General features: G+C 39.7%; 2 protein-coding genes and 2 long non-coding RNA genes across 4 annotated transcripts in view; 3 read left to right on the plus strand and 1 right to left on the minus strand.

Annotated features, from left to right (window-relative positions):
• Positions 1 to 11,853, minus strand: part of LOC109198185 (low affinity immunoglobulin gamma Fc region receptor II-b) — a 997,390-nt gene that overhangs the window by 700,973 nt on the left and 284,564 nt on the right. The window lies entirely within an intron of this gene.
• Positions 1 to 11,853, plus strand: part of LOC109201287 (obscurin) — a 493,328-nt gene that overhangs the window by 322,336 nt on the left and 159,139 nt on the right. The gene's annotated exons all lie outside the window — the stretch shown is intronic.
• LOC102079759 (uncharacterized) lies at positions 1,109 to 6,992 on the plus strand. Its single transcript, XR_003219477.1, has 3 exons — positions 1,109 to 1,282; positions 6,150 to 6,410; positions 6,934 to 6,992. It is a non-coding gene; the product is annotated as an uncharacterized LOC102079759 (long non-coding RNA).
• LOC112846476 (uncharacterized) overlaps positions 7,173 to 11,853 on the plus strand; it is a 12,959-nt gene continuing 8,278 nt past the window's right edge. The window contains exon 1 of the long non-coding RNA XR_003219462.1: positions 7,173 to 7,233. This is a non-coding gene — a long non-coding RNA (uncharacterized LOC112846476). The remainder of the gene's footprint in view (positions 7,234 to 11,853) is intronic.

Here is an 11,853-nt window from a genome sequence, read left to right on the forward strand (position 1 = left end):
TGAGTCTGATGGTGGAGGATACAGCTGCCGGGCCACAAGAAGCTCTTCCTGGACAGAGTGGAGTGACATCACCACATTGAGAGTAACAGGTGAGTTGGACATATTTCACACATTTTAATTTGTACTGAACAATGTTTCATCAACTCAACCAAACACTTTGTCTTTCAACAGCACTGTGGATTTCTTTAGTTGTTTAGTATCAAAAGTAGTTTAAAATATCTTTTAATATCATTATAAAGATATTTAATAATCACTCAGTGAAACATCTGAAAAATATTTTGTTAGTTTGATGAAGGATTTCAGTCCAAATGTAATAATCCCAGTCTGTCCCATCTTGACCTCATGGCTGCACATGTGGAGTTTATCACTGCAGATCAGTTACTTCCTTTGTTTTTACCATTTTTACATTAATTCCTCGACGTTTCAGGTTTGACTACAATATAACCTCATTTTATTAGAGACTGTTCTGCTACATTACAGGTTCCACTTAGATTCTTTCCTGTAATTATTGTTCATGGCATCAATTCATTTCTAATTTTTTTAATTAATGAAAAATAAAGGTGTTCCTGAATGTCATAATGTCTTTAATGATACTACAGCTAGAAGAACCTCCAGTGTAGAACAGATCCATTAGTGGATCAGTGGTTTAAGGTTCAGTTCATGGAAAATCAGCGAGAGCCACAAGAAGCTGTTTGTTATACAATAACTACAAGTGTGACAAACTCCAATGTCCCAAATCAGCAACTGCACCAGTTTCACATGATGACCTCATCAGAACTTTTAGAAAATGTTTCTCACATGATAATTTCTTCCAGTCTTCTTAATCTGCTGTCAACTCATGAAAAAATAATCTGTAATTATAGAAATCTGAACAAAAGATGATAACTGTGCAAAGTAAATACTCGTACATTTTACTAAAAATGTTGTGTTACAGTTTGAAATAGACTCTGTTTATGTTGTAAACAGCAGAGTTTTTGTTTTTCTTTGTTTCCTAACTGGATCATTCTTATGTGAACAGTTCCCATTAAGCCCACTGTGACCCTGCAACCATCCTGGACTCAGATATACAGCGGTGAGACAGTCACTGTCAGATGTGAGATTCAGGGAGGTGAAGGAGCTCAGTGGACGTATGAATGGAGACGAGGCCAGTTAAACACACCTCCAACATCCAGTGAATACAGAATCACAGTTACTGAGTCTGACAGTGGAGGATACAGCTGCCGGGGCAGAAGGGACTATTCTTTAACATACCTGAGTGAAACCATCACACTGACTGTATCATGTAAGTTGCAGATGTTTCATCCGCATCAACTGTTTCATCAAAAGTAGCTGTTTTTGTAGCTGTTTCTTTTTGTGCTGTTCACTAAAATATTGAATAATTACTTCAGTTGTTTTTAGCATGTTATCTGTTTTTAAGTGAATCTGCGAGGTTTTAGTTAAAGAGTCTGCTCTCATGAGAAACACACACTGCATCTTTTTCACTTATTGAACTCTGAACTGCAGACGACAATATGGCCTCATTTTATTGGACGCTGGTCTGTGCTGGTATGTTAATAATTCAGATTAATGATATTAGTTATAAGACTCACACTCTACTGAAGGGTTTTAATTTTATCACAGAAATGATCTGATAAATGTGGAGCTCATTCATGTCAGATTTTTTTGGCAAATGTAGAAAAATTGGTTTCCACAAATCTTTTGACTTGTTAGGATTTGCATAACTCAAAGACTTTGTTTGTGTTTGTTTCCTTCTCGGGTCATCTTCTTGTAGCATTGTAGATGTCGCCCTTTTTAACTGAGTAGTCAGAATTAATCAAATCCACAGTAATCTGTCGTCTAAAGTCAGATAAAAATAAATATGTGGAACCTTCTCTTGTTGGGTTCAGTTAGGATCATAAGGAGATTGGCAGTGGTAACTCAACTTAGAGAAGAAAACCTCCACTCAAAATAAGACACTGACAACGACTTAAAGGAAAAAAGTGACTTCAGTGTATTCCTCCTTCCTGGTGCATCAGTTTATGTTAAGTGGTATCAGATCTGACCCCCCGTCCACCAAAAATAAGGTAGCAACATAAAGTGTCCTGAGATCTCAGTAAAAACGTGAATCCTCAAATCGTTGCTCAAATCGTTGTATCCTACCACCCTCCAAGGAAACAGGTGGGCTTCAGATTGACAGCGTCCTTTGTAGACATGTCCAGTGGCATCCAGTCCTTAGATGGCACCGCTCGGTCCTTGCAGCAGATTTCTACCACATAAAACAACCAGCCTGCACACAAATGTGCAGAGCAATCACTTCTATTGTAAAATAAAGCACATATTCTACCGACTAATCTTCCCTGTATCCCATTTGTACAAGTTTAAAAAAGTAAAATCAAATTCCTCTAAGTGTCTTTACATATCACACATCTATACAGTTTTTACTGGCCAATAACAATATATCAATGACAAAAATGCATTTCAGTGCAAATCAAATGAACCATGAAAAGTGTCTCACATGGTGTGTTAGCTAAAACCTCACATGCAAGCGCATTAGCCCAGGGAGCACATGTGGGTACGCTAGCATACTTCTCACAGGGCTAACACAGCTAAGAAATCACTAACAGCTTCTACAATCACATTTCCAACAAAACATCATATCCTGACTGATTTTATAAGTTAGAAACCGGACTGTGAATCACAATTCAATTTGCATAATTCGAGAGTCACCAGGATATTCTTCACCAGTGTTGGTCAAGTTACTTGAAAAAAGTAATCAGTAACTAATTACTGATTACTTCCCCAAAAAAGTAATCCCATTACTTTACTGATTACTTATTTTCAAAAGTAATTAATTACTTAGTTACTTAGTTACATGACAAAAGAATTTCCCTTGGGATAAATAAAGTTGTTCTTATTCTTATTCTTATTCTTACTTAGTTACTTTTTAAAAACACGATTTACAACCTGAATAGGTGATAAAGTGATAGATCTTTCAGCCCAATTCTACTTTTTCTGCATAATCCATCATACAAAATGTAATCAAATGGAAAAGTCTCTTTTTAAAACTTGTTTTATTAGTTTTAATCTTTTAACTTTATGCATCAAGCAAAAATTAAATTATATGCAACATTCTCTGACTGGAAGAAATTTGTTTAACAATTAAACCTATTTTCTGCACATTCCAGCACATAAAATAAAATTTTTTTTGTGTTTACACTCACTCTTTCAAATAGATGCAAGTAAAACACAGCAGAAAATAAATAAAGTCAAAGGCTAGTTGCTCTATTTTCACCTGTAAAGCAGGACTGGGGTAGGCGGAGGTTTACCCTGGTGCAGGTGTGCCGCAGCGGTCAGTTGAAGACTCCGTGAGTTTCTCTGTGAATTTCCCGTTACAGTCGTAGCGCACTCGGTGCTTGCTTGGAAGTTAAGGGGGTTTTTTCGCTGTAAAAAGAAGTTTTCTTCCCACGCACAAAGGACGCTCATGTTTTTGTCACTTTTTATGGAATCAAACTCAAAGTAAGGTCAGTACTTCCACGCTTTAAACGCTGCACGCTCATACTCTCTCCGCACTTGATAAATTATCCATTGTTGATCTGCAGACAGCTGTTGTCACGAACGTCGCACTCGCTTATGTCACTATCATGAGACATTCTCGCAAAAAACTCACGGTTTTAGTAACGGAGTAACGCAGCGTTCCTACGGGAAAGTAACGGTAATCTAATTACCGTTTTTGCAATGTAATCCCTTACATTACTCGTTACTTGAAAAAAGTAATCGGATTACAGTAACGCGTTACTGCCCATCTCTGTTCTTCACACAATACATTAACTCTGTAACTCAACACGTTACAGGATTGAAAGTTCCACAACAGCTTTGTGCATCTACAAAACAAACTCAGTGCTCAAAACCACGTTTCATGGAGCTCTTTGACCCATTAAACACAGTGCAATATACAGAGAAGTTTACCTTGCTCCACTCAGACGGATGCAGTGAAAAAAGTTATCATGAGCAGCGCTGTGGTGCATTCAAGGTACATGGGAAAACTCATCACTTAACTGAAAGTTAAAACTAAAATTAAAATAAAATAACCATGGGTTACATTGACATTTACAGATAACTAGCACCAGAGTCTTTGTTCACACCAGCAGTTTATAACTAGCAGCCTCAAAATAACAGACCACAGACCAGGGTGAACTTTGAACTTGTTTGTGGGAAACAGAAGACATGGAAATATACAGTTTCCAGTTTACAATAATTTATGCATCCAAAATCCATAATAAAATAAATAAATAAAATTAAAACAATAATATAAATAAATATCTCTTTCTGTCCAGTTCAGGTTAGTTTGAACTCTTATCTGTGTTAAGTACAAGTTAACCTGTAGCTCCTTTTGGGTTAAACAGATTTATTTCAGCTGCTCTTCAAACTCTGATTAATATGGGTTGACTCAGTCCATTCACTAGACCTGCAGAGTGGCTGGCAGTGATGGGAATAACAGCGTTAGAAGTAATGGCGTTACTAACGGCCTTACTTTTAACTAATTACTATTTCTATCGTTACGCCGTTACCGTTACTAACAAGAAAGTGCGGCGCGATCGCGTTACTATTTATCAACAAACAGATGGTTGAAGCTGTGTTCAGCTTACCGCTCCTTAAATCAGTTGCACGGAAGTAGCTGTCTATGTAAGTAATCTGGGCGCTACAGCGTTTAGCAGCTGTCACTTTTTGGCACAACACCTGGAGCTAAGGGTTCAAAACAATCGCATGAGTGCTGCTGTTTGACTGAGGAAGAATAAAGTAGTCGTGGTAAGCCAATCACATAACCACTTCAAGATGACAAAGCAACAAGGTGATATATACCAGTTTTTAAATTGTGTTGATAGGCCACGTAAAACCAGAGTCATGATAAACAATATAAACGCGGCGTTTTTTCCTCAATAGTTTCGTCACGTTTAACATCTAAGGACAGCGCTAGCAAACACTCTCTGCTTATGACCAAAAAACCAAAACGTGTTGGTGGAAAAAATGTACCATGTAGACCAATCAAAAAAATCCCTGAGGTTACAGCTACCCTGAGGTACCCCCGAGCAAGGTACCGTCTCTACACACTGTTCCCCACGTGCCCAGTGGCTGCCCACTGCTTCACTGAGGGAATGGGTTAAATGCAGAGAGTTTCTCCACAGGGATCAATAAAGTTGTTATTATTAGGAACAGAAGATTTCAGTGGAAGTTCAGATCTCCTAGGCATGGATCACTATCGAGGTTCAACAGTCTCAGATTTCACTGCCAAGATCTGCACTCGGCTAATAAACCTGATCTGTTGTGCAACACAAACACTGGAGTCTTATTCCAGCATTCCTAACAGCTCAGCTGGAAATCACATCCAAACTGCTCCCTGTAATGTCAGCGGTGACGTTCACCGTGCTTGTTATTGTGGCCTAAAGACATCTGTGCACATCAGCAGGAAATGTCAGCTTCCGCAGCAAAAGAATATAAAACACACTTACTAGGTCTCATCTTAGCTATCAGAGGCTTCAACATCAGATTTAGTAAAGAACAAGCACATAGCATGCTAACGGACGCCAAAGAAAACCAACTGTGACTCACCAAATCCTCATTCAAACTCCATCAAACAGATTTTATCAACAAGGACTGAAGTTGGACACCATCACTGTCAAAGAATGGAAATAAAAATCTGTTCACAACTTGCTCTGTTGTTGAATCTCTTCCCCTCACTCAGGTTTCTCCTGCGTGCTGTGGTTACACTGATTGGCTGTTACTGGTGGATTTAATAAAGGAACAAAAACAAAAGTACAAATAGCATTAATTATAACTGCTCACACTCATTTAGGAGCAATTCTCAAATGTTCAAAATACAATCAGATCATGTTAACCTGGGTTACTTTCTCATTACTGATCAATAAACTCAGTCATGCTACAAAATAATTCTAGTAAATGAACTATTCATGTATGTAATTAATTGTAAATACACATAAAAAATCATGGTGCTGATCAAAACAGTATTTCAGAGTATTGTGTGGAACAAAGTTTGCTATAGTTTCACCATTAAAGTTTCATAATATTTGATGATGAATTATTTCCATCAAGTTCTTTAAATTGTTCTGATTCAGTCATTTACTGTTATTTTCTTATTCTAAACTGAACTGCAGCGAAACCAAAGGCTGAACTGAGAGCTGATAATACAGCTGTTCCAGTAGGGGGCAGTGTGACCCTGACCTGCTCTGTGAACCCATCATCATCATCATCATCTGGATGGAAATACTACTGGTACAGAGATGGGAAATCTTTTCAACCTGTTACAAATGAACAAATCAGTGTCTCAGAGGGAGGACTCTACAGCTGCAGAGGAGGAAGAGGAGAACCAGTTTACTACACAGAGGACAGTGAGTCAGTCAGGATTGACACAACTGGTGAGTTTAAATGTAACTTCCTACAAATCACTACATCTGATGGAAATTGAATTTTTTGTCTTTCATGTGTTTTTATTATACTTTCTTGAACATTAACAGTGTCAAACAGGCCTGTTGTGACTCTGTATCCAAACTGGTCTGAGATATACAGAGGAGAGACGATCACTGTCAGATGTGAGATCCATGGAGGAGACACTGAGTGGGATTATGAGTGGGAAACAAACAGCACCATAAAACCTCCAAATCAAAATGAATACAGGATTAGATCTGCTTCATCATCCAACAGTGGAAACTATCGCTGTAAGGGCAGAATGAAAAGTTCACAGCATAAAACAACAGAGTGGAGTGATTCAGTCACACTGACAGTTTCTGACAGTAAGTCATATTTGCTTTAAGCTGTTTGAACACTTTGTAAAATGTGTTTCTGTTCATATAGACTGAGATTATTATTCTTTGTATAAACTGAGCTCACTGTTCAGAGACTGTACTACATGTTCACTGAGAGAAAATCTTTGTTGAACAGATAAACCCCGTCCTGTCCTCACTGTGTCTCCATCATGGCTGAGTCCTGGAGCCTCAGTAACTCTGAACTGTCAGGTTGAACATCCGTCTGCAGGATGGAGCTTCTACTGGTATAAAGCTGTTCCTGATCTATCAGAGAAATCCTCCAGTTATGAGCTGCTACCTGATGGCAGTGGGACTGCACAGGACTCCTACATCATTCATGGACAGACACACACAGCAGGATATGTGTGCAGAGCTGGAAGAGGAGACCCAGAGTATCACACTGATCACAGTCAACCAAAGTTTGTCTGGTCTGCAGGTCAGTTTGTTTCTCTCTAATAAGTTATGTCATCACTTTAAGTCACCATTATTTTTCTTGCAGCAACATACTGACATTGAAATCTGATGTCCAATGACAATTAAAATGCATTAAATTATTATATTTAAGTTTCCTCAAGGTGGATTAAATTGAATCTCATCCTTTCTCAGACACTTCTGTTATTATTCAAATTCCTCCTTGTTTGTTTCTCACAGAGTTAAACAAGGATTCATTTTGGCTCCGGCTCTTTTTAATCTCCATGTTGATGATTCGAAAGTCTGTAAATAGAATAGAATAGAATAGAATTCAACTTTATTGTCATTGCACATGTCACAGGTACAGGGCAACGAAATGCAGTTTGCATCCATCCAGAAGTGCTTTAGCCGTGATATAGATATATTACAATATATATTAGCAATAATATAGATGTGTAAGTATATTACAGAAATGGGTCTATTATGGTATGTTATAATGTACACGGTGTGAAGTATGTTATGAATATTCTATAACTATAAGTATGTACAGGCTGTAGTGAGTACAAGCTATGAACAGGATATAAATATGAAATAAAAACTATACAGAAATCTGAGATATACAGTTATACAGAAATGTGAACTATGTAAGTTATAAACAGTTGTAGGATTGAAAAATTATCATATGTACAGAATGATATTCACACAGAACTATACAGTAGTGCAGTTAGGATAATTGTGATAGTGATAAAGTGCTAGTGGTTGTGGGTGTGTGTATGTTCAGTCCATGAGTTTAACGTGGGTCAGATGTCAGGAGGCAGAGTTCAGGAGTCTGACAGCTGTGGGGAAGAAGCTGTTCCGGTACCTGGTGGTCTTAGTCCGGAGGCTCCTGTAGCGCCTCCCAGAGGGCAGGAGGGTGAAGAGTCCATGTGATGGGTGACTGGGGTCTCTGATGATTTTCCCAGCCCTTTTCAGACACCGCTTCCTGTAGATGTCCTTTATGGCAGGAAGTGGTGCTCCGGCGATGCGCTGGGCAGTTTTCACGACCCTCTGCAACGCCTTCCGGTCCGAGGCGGAGCAGTTCCCGTACCAGACTGTTATACAGTTGGTCAGGATGCTCTCGATGGTGCAGCGATAGAAGTTCACCAGGATGTCTGAGGACAGGTGGTTCTTCCTCAGAGTCCTCAAGAAGAAGAGGCGCTGGTGAGCCTTCTTGACCAGCTTGGAGCAGTTGGTCGTCCAGGTGAGATCCTCGGAGATGTGGACTCCCAGGAACTTGAAGCTGCTCACACGCTCCACAGCCGTCCCCTTAATGTGGATGGGTGGATGTGGGTCAGCATTCCTCCTGTAGTCCACGATGAGCTCCTTGGTCTTCTCGGTGTTAAGCAGCAGGTTGTTTGTGTCGCACCACTCAACCAGATGATCCACCTCCTCCCTGTAGGCGGTCTCATCGTTGTCGCTGATGAGGCCAATCACCGTGGTGTCATCTGCAAACTTAATGATGGTGTTAGAACCATCAGCAGGTCTGCAGTCGTGGGTGAAGAGGGAGTAGAGGAAAGGGCTCATCACACAGCCTTGTGGTACCCCGGTGTTCATTGTGATTGTTGATGAGCAGCGGTTATCCAGTCGGACATGTTGGGGGCGGTTGGTCAGGAAGTCCAGTAACCATTTGCAGATGAGGGAACTGATGCCCAGGTCTGTCAGTTTCCTGATGAGTTGTGAGGGGTGGATTGTGTTGAATGCTGAACTGAAGTCTATAAACAGCATTCTGCCGTAGGTGTTGTTGTTGTCCAGGTGTGAGAGGACAGAGTGCAGTGCGATGGAGACTGCATCCTCTGTGCTCCTGTTCTGGCGTTATGCGAATTGGTGGGGGTCCAGGGTGGGGGGGAGACAGGATTTGAAGTGTGCTAAGACCAGCTGCTCTAAGCACTTAGTGATGATGGGGGTGAGTGCTACTGGGCGGTAGTCATTGAGGCTAGATGGGTTGGAGTTTTTGGGTATCGGGACGATGGAGGTGGTTTTGAAGCAGGCCGGTACCACAGCGTGGGCCAAGGACAGGTTGAATATGTCTGTCAGCACTCCTGCAAGCTCCCCAGAACACGCTCTGAGAACACGCCCGGGGATGCCATCAGGACCTGCAGCCTTGTGGACATTGATCCTGCTCAGCACCGCTCCTACATCGGTGGGGGAGAGAGTCAGAGGTTGGTGGTCTGGCGTCGTGTCTGTTTTGGTTGTGGTCGTGGGGTTCCCTCGCTCAAAACGAGCATAAAAGTTGTTGAGCTCGTTGAGGAAGGAGACATCAGAGGATGCGGGGGAGGGTTTGATGGTCCTGTAGTCTGTAATGGTCTGGAGTCCCTGCCACTCCAATCTGGCAGGAATAATGTGAAGCACATTATGTACACAGATGATCTCGTGGTCTTTAGTCCTCATGTTGTTCTGCTTTTGCTGTGGAGAATGATATCAGACATGATGCCTGTAAAAGTGCCGTCGTGATTTGTAGAAGCAAAGAGAACAAACATTAAAGATCTCCTGATGTTAAACTGTCTGATAATGATCTGACTGTTTGTAATAAGGTCACAAATGTCAGACATCTTATTACACGACAGATGATGAAGATATTTGCTTGTGCAACAACAAACATGCACACTGTGGACAAACTGTAGGAAAGCAGGTTTACAGAAACTTCTAATGTAGCTTCTAATGATGCTGTGAGATTATTACTGAGAGACCCAGATGGTTCAGTGAAATCTTTCCAGCTGCAGGAGTCACAACATTTAAATCTGTATTAATAAATCTCATTCATAGATTTATTTGCAGTTATGGTGGGTTTAGCAAGAACTAGTTTTTTTCACTGTGATATTTTGAATCCTAACATCTGTGAGCTTTGTCTCTTCACTGCATGTTGTTTCCAGATGTTCATTCAGCAGCGTCTCTCACAGTGAGTCCTGACAGAGTGCAACACTTCACCTTTGACTCTGTCTCACTGACCTGTGAGGGAAACTTCACTGAGTGGAGAGTGAGGAAGTTCTCTGAGGACGGCCGACTCTCTGACTGTAGGAGAATGACTGGATCCACATGTAACATCGACACATCAAAGTCAGATACTGCAGTGTACTGGTGTGAGTCTGGATCAGGAGAGTTCAGCAGTGCAGTCAACATCACTGTACAGAGTATGTTATTATACATTTACTTCTTGGATCTGAATGATTTAGACGTCACATGAACATTTACATTTATTTATTTATATTTTCTTTTTGAAAGAAAACACTCAAATGTCAACATCTCTGTAGGCAAAGTGTTATTAGTAATGATCATCATGTATAAAGGTGCAGGTGTATCAAAAATTATGCTGTGTTTGAGTTCAGAGCCATTCAGGGACTTCAGTGCAGCAAACCTTCTTTATTTTACTTGCACTGTGCACAGCTCCACACCTCACTACTGCAGTAAAATAGTATTAATAGTGATTACATATCTGTAATTTGTTCTTGTTATTTTGTATCATAACCTTTTACATTTTAATGAAAAGAAAACAGAAGTGTTTGGACTTAGTGGTCCCTGTGAGTCCTCCTCTATTCATTTGGGATCCCTGGAAGTTTATTTTAAACTTGTTATTACTGACTTTGGTTTTAAGTTGGAGAGGGATTTTAAATTGGACAGCCAAATTAGAGCAGTGCTGAAGTCCAGTTTTTTATCATTTAAAGCAAAATCTTTTCTTTCTGGTCAGCGATTTGAAACAGTGATCAATGCTTTTATTTCTTCACATCTGGACTACTGTAACTCACTTTATGTGGGGGTCATTCATTCTTTGCTCTCACGTCTGCAGCTGGTTCAAAATACTGCTGCACAACTGTTAACACGAGCTCATTAAAGAGAGCATATAACCCCTGTGCTCTGTTCTTTGGCTTTTGACCTCAGTGATTTCTCCTTTAATTCAGTTAGTTATTAACAAACTAATTAATTGTTTTACCTTTTTCTTTTATTTGGCTTTTATTTATATCTTACATAATTTTATTATTTAGTTCTAATGTACAGTACCTTGCATCAGCTGTGGTTGTTTTAAAGTCCTTTATAAATAAAGATGATGATGATGATCACCTTTTTCTAAAAGTGTGCACCAGCTGATGTGACTGAAACAATTGTGTGTGATTGTTTCACAGATGATGGTAATGGTCCTATCCTGGTGAGTCCTGTTCATCCTGTGACTGAGGGAGCTTCTGTTAGTCTGAGCTGCAGTTTGAAAACACAAAAAATACTTTCCAATGTGTTTTTCTATCACAATGACAAACTTATTCAAAATGATACCCGAGGGGAGCTGAAGATCTCTGCAGTGTCAAAGTCTGATGAAGGTTTCTACAAGTGTCAGTACTCAGGAAGAGAGTCAGCACAGAGCTGGATGTCAGTTAAAAGTGAGCAGGATCAAAACATTTGATTTTTGTAAATGAGTTTCATGACTAAGAAATAACATCATATTGTCTCTTTTAAGGTTTGAAGCCACCTGAGTCTATTTTGTGAGAACTGTCATAACATTATGTTTTGTAATGTCAAATAAACATTAATATAATATTAATATTGTATTATATTGTTTACATAATAAACAATATAATATTCACTACAAACTTCTAATTGTACAAACAAAACAATTGAATAC

Source organism: Oreochromis niloticus, linkage group LG3 (assembly GCF_001858045.2).
Source record: "Oreochromis niloticus isolate F11D_XX linkage group LG3, O_niloticus_UMD_NMBU, whole genome shotgun sequence".
Lineage (NCBI taxonomy): Eukaryota > Metazoa > Chordata > Actinopteri > Cichliformes > Cichlidae > Oreochromis > Oreochromis niloticus.